Here is an 8,703-nt window from a genome sequence, read left to right on the forward strand (position 1 = left end):
GCAGAAATGGCCATGGAGGCATCCCAAATGTACTGCTCACAAAGGTGCCTGGTCCTCCACCAGCCTGGATGCTTCCAAACCTATTCTCAGCAGAAGAATGATCCGGCACCCACTGCAGGTGGACCACTTCATTCTAATTGATGTCAGATGCCAGTTTCCGCTCCACAGTCACATCCAGAAACCCAATCAGGACCTACTGTCCATCAGGGGCCCTTAGCTTAGCTAGTAAATGACTTCCTGATTCCAAAGGAAGGAGCTGTTGTTTTTGCTCAATTATTTATTTGATTAATTATTTGCGATTCCACTAAATATTTGTTTTACTAGACAGTGAATGAGTTAGGATGATCCTGGCATATTCAGGCTACCTGGCTCAAGTTCTCCCTGTTTCACTAACTGAGGCCAGAGACCTGAGGTGAGGCAGAAGTCAAAGAGCTTGCTACAAGTGCCTCAGAGTCAGGTTGCCATGCCATCACAAAGAAGAGAAAGATAAGAAAAAGCATATGGGAAAAGCTGAAGAATTATTATATAAACATACAATCTCTAAACTTGCAGTGGGGAAATGTGTGAAAATGTTCTGGAGAATGCTGCTTTTTCAGAAAGTTTGACTTTGCAACATTTTCTTGAAGTGATGTGATTTTATGGAAGCATTTTCCTGAGTTACATTTCACCTTAGACTAAAAAGGACTGGGACTGATATTGAGGTACACAGATTATTGTAATAATGAAAAGTTCATAGGAAAGAAGCTACATAGCCATTAAAATGGCAGAAAATCATAGATGTTATCTATAACAGATCCTCGAGTTGGATGTGAAATGGTTTCAAGATGGAGTCTGGAACCCAAAATGCTATCTGGTGTCTCCCAAAGTATAAACATTCAGGGAGCCAGGACCACCAGGCAGAAGAGAGGCTCTCGTTGGTGACGCATGGCTGGTCACGAGCCCCTCTTCCCTGGTACCTGCCAAAATGCCTCACTAAGAGAATATGGTCCTCTGTTGTGAGTCCCAAGTCTCCACCTTGCAGTCTCTGTTTGGAGAAAGGCATCATTTCAGCTTTCCAATGACTTTTATTTATGGACATACTGCCAACGGAAAGACCTATGTAACACAAACTTTGTTGGAAACTTCAGCGCTCCCACATGTCTTTGTGAATTGTGTTGAAAGCTTTATCTTGAGGCTACTTTTGGAAAAGATTTTAAATGAGTTGAGTCATCTTAGTTCTTCAGAGGAGTCATGTTCTACTGAAATAACCTGTGAAACAGTTAATGACTTTGTTCGCTTGTTTAAACAAGGAACCAAAGCTGAAAGTCTCAAGGATCAGACTGTAAACATTGTTCTAGATAATGCAGAATTATCTAAGAGATATGGAAGCAAATCTTTTGCCTGGATTTCTTAGGTTTCAAGAATTGATAGGCAGAAATGTGACTGTTATCTCAGTGGAATTATTTGAGAAAAGTTTCATCCAAATACTGGGTGCTTTGAGCCACTTGTCTTGTATTTCTCTGATTATGTCATAAGGAACCTTCAAAAGATATTATCCCATGATCCTTCTCCAGAATATTCATCTGATTTTTATGCTGCCTACCTTAATATTCTTCTTGGAGTTTTCTATACTATTTGTCGGGATTTGAAAGAGCTTAGACATCTAGCAGTACTTAATTTTCCTAAATATTTTGCATGTGTGGTTAAAAGAGAAACAAGTAAATTGCGGCGGCGTCTGGAATTCCATCCAGTGCTTGACAAAGATCCTCTGGAGGATGATTGCAAAGGCTCATCCTAAAAGGAATTGCCGGATGTTTTGCTCCGGAGCATGGTGTTTTTTCTGCTGTGCTTTTTTGATAATATATTACTCATTTCAGTATGAACGGATTGCTTAAGGGGATGAGGGGAATAAAACAAAAATTCCAAAAAATATTACCTACAATCTGAAAGACAATGGGTCTTTACCACTTACAAAATTAAAAATAATTTTACAACCATGCAATGAGTACCTGAAAGCCTCTGGAGAAAATAGTTATAGATCTGCCTTTGTCTCCAACAGGCTGGTTAAATTTTAACAATGGTTTTGTTTATGTGTGGTGGTGAGGTAAGAGAATAAGGTTCCAAAACATTCCTTCCTTCCTACAAAGAATATGTGACCCCTATAATAAATGTTGGTACACAATAACCATTGGGACCGCTGCCCTCCTGTAACCCTTAACTCAGCAATTTAGACATTAACCAGAAGGACCTAATAGAAATCGTCACATGGGATTACTTGTCTATCGCTTTAACTGCGAGAATAATAAGAATAGTCTTAGGTCATATAGAGTTTAGATATTAAGGAAATAAACATTGTATTAGCTCATCAACATAGTTAGATATTCTTAAAACAATTGTGATTAGGTAAGGATGATCTGTAAGGTTGTTGTTTTCTGCCTATGCTTTGGAAACCTCTTTAATATTAACCACAAGACTGCCATTATAGCCTGAAGAAAAATGTATATAAACCCAGCCTTCCCCAGAATAAAGTGGGATTGATTGCACCAGAACTAGAGTCTGTGTCTTTCATTCTCCATCCATCGCCGACGCTGTTTCCCCACGCCCCATTTACCAGTGTGGAACCCATGGACTCCTGCTAGGGCTGGACCCCGGCAGTAAATGTGATACTCACAAACTGTGAAGAAAGCCACATGTGGGAAACTGTCCTTATTTAGCAGAATCAGACTAGGTTAAGCCATGGGACACAGAGGCCTGGCTTCTAGGAACTGCCAGGAAATATGTGGTGGTGCATGGGAGTGGTTCCCTGTCTCCTTCTAGAATTTTCCTCCTAAGAGGATGACGCCCCTAAATCCACCCTATCCTGTCCATCACAGAAACAGCTTCTCCTGGTCCTTGCCCCCTTTACCTGTGTATTATAAATAAAGGAGAGTTGGGTGACTCCATAGGTAAAGAGGCCAGAGTTGGTATGGCCACACCTGTCACACCCCCTCTCATAAAAAGAGTATTGGCTCTCATGTGTTTATTGAGTAGATAAGTTTTTTGGGTAATAGGAAAACCACCAATATCCTCCTCCGGCATTCAACCCTTTCCTCCTCCACACCGGGATGTGACAGAGAGGACCCCAACAGCCATGCAGACTGTTTATCTCAGGGAAATATCAAGTTCCCAGTGGGAAAAGCTACAGAAAGATGATACAGATCCGGGACAACTAAAAGTTCTCTCAGTATATACTCATGTGAAACTTCCATACTACTCTAAGTTTATTCTAATTGCTGCATACCTTGCATCATACAATCCAGCAACAAGTGACAAGAGAGTCTTCCTTAAGCATAATGGAAAAGTCAAGAAAACCAGCTTTCTAAATAAACATGAAAAGACAAGCAGTCATCTCCTGGGCAAAACCATTTCCATTAGACAAATTATTAGCAATATTATATATCATCATGGACAGCAGAGTTGCTCTGACAGCAAATATCTTTTCCCAATCACCTCTCTAGTGACCCTTCAGCTGTTAACCCTGGTTTGCCATTATCATCAGTTTGAAGGACAAAAATACAAATGCACAGTTTCACTAGACTTCATCAGAGTTGTTGCAAGAACAGTGAATTTTGACATAATAAAATACTTGTATGATTTGTGTGAAAACAAGCTTCAAAGCCATATAGACACTGTGACAATGACTAAGCAAAGTTGTGTTCATCCAACTATGTAGCTGGCCAGGGAAAGGAATTCTTTGGCTCTGTTGGATTTGTCTAAACAGGTGCTGGCCCAGCATGGAATCTGATGGAAATATTCTGATTAGTCTGGGTGAATGTGAGCAGAAAACTATTTACCAGAGACCATGGAGTATTTGGAAGCAATGTGTTGGTTATAAACAGCAGGGTTTGAGCACAATCTGTTCTACTCTTAATGATGTTATTCTAACACTGAAACCCACTTACTTAGGGCTGCATTTTGCTCTGTGAACTATCCCCTGTGCTTTGAATGTGCCAAAAGCCCTTGTTTATATGCCCAGTCTTTTCACTTCCTCTCCATAGGAGCCTCTACAGTTGCTTGCCAAAGCAGCTTTCCTAAGGTCACTGTTTTAAAAGATCATAGTTGCAAAATATAATAAATACAAGTTCTTTAAAAAAAAAGTGTAAACTTTCAGCATCCATGAGTTAGCATTGAAAGGAGAATAAGATTGGGGTGGATGACAGAAGGAACCTAGTGATCTAGGTGATGCCACTCTGGATAATTGCTCTAAATTTCTCCTAGCCAACAGGCAGAGTGAGTAGGCATTTAAAGGCCCAGGGCTTTCATCAGTTTGCTCAAGAAATTATGAGGATTATTCTGCCACCTTGTGGCTTGGGACCCACTTGCATAAAGCTTGAAGAGTAAAAGATACTAAAAGGAATCACAGATGCCTCACTGAAGAAGGAAGGTTCAGAAAACTACCCTCCTCCCTCCTCTTTCCTCCTCTTTAGACGTATGAACTTGTTCCAAACTGCCCATCGCTATCCTCAGGGGATGATGGTGTATTTACTTAATTGCTAAAAATGAATAGGATCTGAAGTTTACCTCTTGGATGGGATTTTTGTTGAGATAGAGTTCTAATTTTTTTTTTTTTTCTGATTCAAGTGACTTGATGCACTATAAGCTCCTTGAGGTCAAAAATGAATTAATTTTCTCTCCAGAGTCCAACTCCCAATGTGTCTTCATTAAATCAAGCTGTTTATCAAAGCTAGTACTTCAGTAACAATATTATTTAAGAACTAAGCCCCCAAAATGACTTAAGTGTTAACCAGAGTGAATGAAAGGCATACATACAAATTTTACATCTGCTAGCAGTAGCCAGATTCAAATTAGATATAACTTTCACTAGTACTCTTGAAAGAAAGAGTCAAGCTGCACTTAAGCCCAGTCTTATCTCTAAGCCACTGTGAATTTGTTGTGTCACTTTTAACAGGTAGCACCTCCCTGACACTCTGCATGTAAAATCTTCTGGCACAGAGCCCCACATAGGGACAGGCTTGTGGGAAAGGCCCAGGGGATCTGAGTGCAAAACGAGACCCCATGTGATTCTTCCACACACTGAAGTGTGATGGTCACTGGACCTTCAGAGGGAGCATCAGTCCCATTCCTGGGTGACCTATAGATGCAGGAGAGGGCAAAAACTTTAAACCACCACATCTCTGGAATAAGAAGGGCCAATGAGCTCTCTCTTAGGAAGTGATTGGGAAGGTACTCAGGATTTGGGGAGTCAAATTTACTACCATTGAAAGGGGAAATTCAGGAGTCCTTGAAATCACTAGTGACATCCATTCTCAGTCTGACTTTTTAAGTCCTCAGGCAACCTGTAGGTAACAGGTGGGCCCCAAACCAGAGGATAAACTAGGTGACAATCTCACTGATGCATTCAGGGAGGGCCTTCACCTTCAGGCACTGGAACGAAGGCACCCTGGGGGGGTTAAGTGAAGCACTGTGATAGTCCCTAATGTTCCTAAAGGGCAGTGTCTAGCGGCAGAATATGGCCAGAGAGGGTGCACAAGAAAAGGGAGGGGGCTTTCCTGCAGTTTGCTATTTTTTGTATTACTGCTAAAGAGGATCTTTTGGGAAGATGAGCATGTGTCAAAGCTGCTTCAGTTATCCAAATCTTGCATGCCAAAGTTGGTTCTAGAAATGTAAAGTGTACTCACCTGGGAGTCCCTTGCCTGTGCTGACGCAATGTTTACTTCATCATAAATATTGCTTCAAAAAAGTGTCAGAACACTTATTATGTTTATCTATAAATACATTTTAGATTATAAAAAAAGACATGTGATATCATTCATTTTCAAATTCGCATGTCCATATGTTGGGTCCTACAATAGAATACACATGAAATATTTATTTGAAAATCTTGCCAGAGTAATCTTATACAGCACCTCCTTTTTCCCCTTGTATTTTTTGGATGACATGATGACAGAACTCAGTGATTAAAACATGAAATTAGAATTTTAATTCCCTCTAATACCAAAGCCAGAATTGGGGACAGGTCGCTAGTGTAGAAATAAGGAATCAGGTCAAATGGAGAAAATGAAGGCCGTGAAAGTCATCTGCATCTGGGAAGTTGGAGACTGCTCCTCCCCTCCAAGAGAATGGAATGTCAGAGACCTCTAGAGTCCACTGATTACCAAATTTACCTGCCCTTACCAAGGACTGCAGGCAAAGAGTTGCTAATTAATGATCCCTGGGATCTAACTGCCTAAATCACTTTGGCCCTCCCCCTGCCCATCTGCTTCTCACTTTTTTGCCATCTCACCTGCAAAACAGCCTAGTCACTAGGCAGGAAAGAAAGAGATAAGGGGGAAGGAACAGGAGAACAAAACTTATAAAAAGGGCAAGATTTGTTCATCCCAGGGATTCCGCCTTTGGATCCCCTTCTTCCCCCCAGGAGAAGTCTGTTTTTACTTTTCTTTAATAAAGTTTCTTACTTTCTACTCTACACTTGCCTCGGTGTGCTTCTCTGCTGTTATACTTCAACATCTGAGGAAGTAGGACTCATCAAGATAACCGGCAGTATCAGTAGGAAAGGGAAAGTTGAATTTGTATTACCAGGTGGAAAATACAATGTTCTAAAGGAGAAACCTAATGATCCCTAAATATGATACACTTACAAAAAGAAGAAATGAGCAGAATGTTTCTGAAAGACAGAGAAGTCTGTTCTTTAAATCAGGAGATGAAGAAAAGATAATATTCTCAGACCTGGGATTACCCACAGGAAGGTAGGCTGAATGACAGATTCAAGATTCTTGACTTATTCAAAGTCCACACAGATGGCCCCATTTCACATTTCAGTATCCCAGCATGTTTGATTATTTATGACTGCAATATTAAACTGACCAAAGCTTAGTGACTTAGAACAACTGACACCATTTATCTTGTTCAATGAGTCTGTGGATTTACTGCACTCATCTGGGAAACATTTTTGCTCCACATGGTAATAGCCCAGTGTGTAAGCATGATTATACCTGAAGCAGACAGGAATCATCACTTAAATGGCTGGCTGCTACTTGGTGCTGAATGTTGACTGGAAGCTCAGATAATGCTTCAACTGGAGCATCTTAGTTTTGCTCCAAGTGTTTTGAGCTGCAGTGGTAGAAGCTATAGATCTCATAAGGCCCAAAATTGGAAGTTCCACAGCATCACTCGATCATGTTTTATTAGTCAATAAGGGTCAGTGGACCAGCCTACATTGAAGAACAGGAGAAATAGATACATTCTCATGATAGGTCAATGGCAGTCACAGTATAAAAGATTATGATTCCTTGGGCCATCAGAAATACAAACACAGTGTATCATGTTCTATCCTCACCATGACCAATCATCTCTCTGACTTGAAAGTTATGTGCAATGTATTCCCCAAAAGAGTCATCTCATTCTGCCATCAGGCATTAATGCACAATCTGTCATTTAAAATGTTCCATCAGGTTCTTGGGAGAAACAACATTACAGAATAACTATAATATTCATTCCTATTCAAAAGAAGGAAGCACTTTCCCTCTTCTCCTTTCTTTTTCTTCTTCTTTCCTTCCCTTTTTGAATAATTCAGTCATCAGATCTAGCAGAGATGTGGGTGTCTGGTGGAGAGTATACATGCAGTGACCAAGATGGAAGTTTTGGAGTCCAAGAAGGTTTGGAGGGTGGTAGGGGAGGGATAATTGAGCATGCAGTTTTGGAAAATAATAAGAATTAGAAGTGTATCAGTGTGTGGACAGCCTGGTGGAAGGTGTCCATGCCTAAGCAGGGTGTCAAGTCCATCTTCACAGACAAAGAAATGGAAGGATGGTGGCATACAGGAAGATTAGCAAATAAGTTAATCATTACATATAACAGAAGTCAGGTTTCTTGCTCCCAGAAAAGCGAGGTAACAAGTAAAGAAAGGTTGAAAGACGAGAATAAGTGGAATGGGATTGTATATATCAGCATGAACTCATTGTTTCCAATATATATGGATAAATATAGAAATAGACCTGTCAACATAGGGCCTGGGAGCAGTGATGCTCCAATAACAATGGGCACACCTACTGTGCTGTACCACAAGGAACAAGAACTTTCTGAAAAAAAATGGCTAATTTGGGTGTTAGAATACAGAAAATACAAAACAATCCTGGAATGTGCACTTGGTTGCCAGAAATCAAGGAAGTGCTTGAAGAATTATAGGGGCAAATGAAAATGATACAAAAGTAAACTGGTATAGGTTCCCACCAGCCAAATCAGGGACAATTTGGACTTCTAAGATGTGATAGTTACAGATTTGTAACATGTGGTAAATAATTTTGAGAACATAGGGATATAAATAAATGAGTAAATTGGACGCTTGATGAGCAATTCGATATTTATATAACTCAAAGTAGCTCCTTGTAATCTGCTAACTGATAATATATGTGAAAAGACTTACTTTATGGTGGGGTAGTCTAGCAAACACTGTTTGAATCAAAGTGAGCATTATCACAAATGGAAACTGAAATCATATAGATGACACAATACACTAGAAGGATGTAGAGTCTCTGCCTGCCAAGATACTTACCCTGAATCTAATTTTGAATTATGTAAGGCAAATTGAAGAACATGATACAAAATGACTGGCCTGTGTGATTCACAAATGTCATGGTCAAGAAAAGACCTAAGAACTAGTACCTTTGGAAGAGAATAAAGAAACATGACAACATTGGCTACCTTGGAGGTATGCTACTCAGAGCT

General features: G+C 40.1%; 1 pseudogene; it reads left to right on the plus strand.

Annotated features, from left to right (window-relative positions):
- The first annotated feature begins 964 nt into the window (after positions 1 to 964).
- LOC124976499 (origin recognition complex subunit 5-like) lies at positions 965 to 3,691 on the plus strand (annotated as a pseudogene).
- The last annotated feature ends 5,012 nt before the right edge of the window (positions 3,692 to 8,703 follow it).

Source organism: Sciurus carolinensis, chromosome 2 (genome assembly GCF_902686445.1).
Source record: "Sciurus carolinensis chromosome 2, mSciCar1.2, whole genome shotgun sequence".
Taxonomy (NCBI): domain Eukaryota; kingdom Metazoa; phylum Chordata; class Mammalia; order Rodentia; family Sciuridae; genus Sciurus; species Sciurus carolinensis.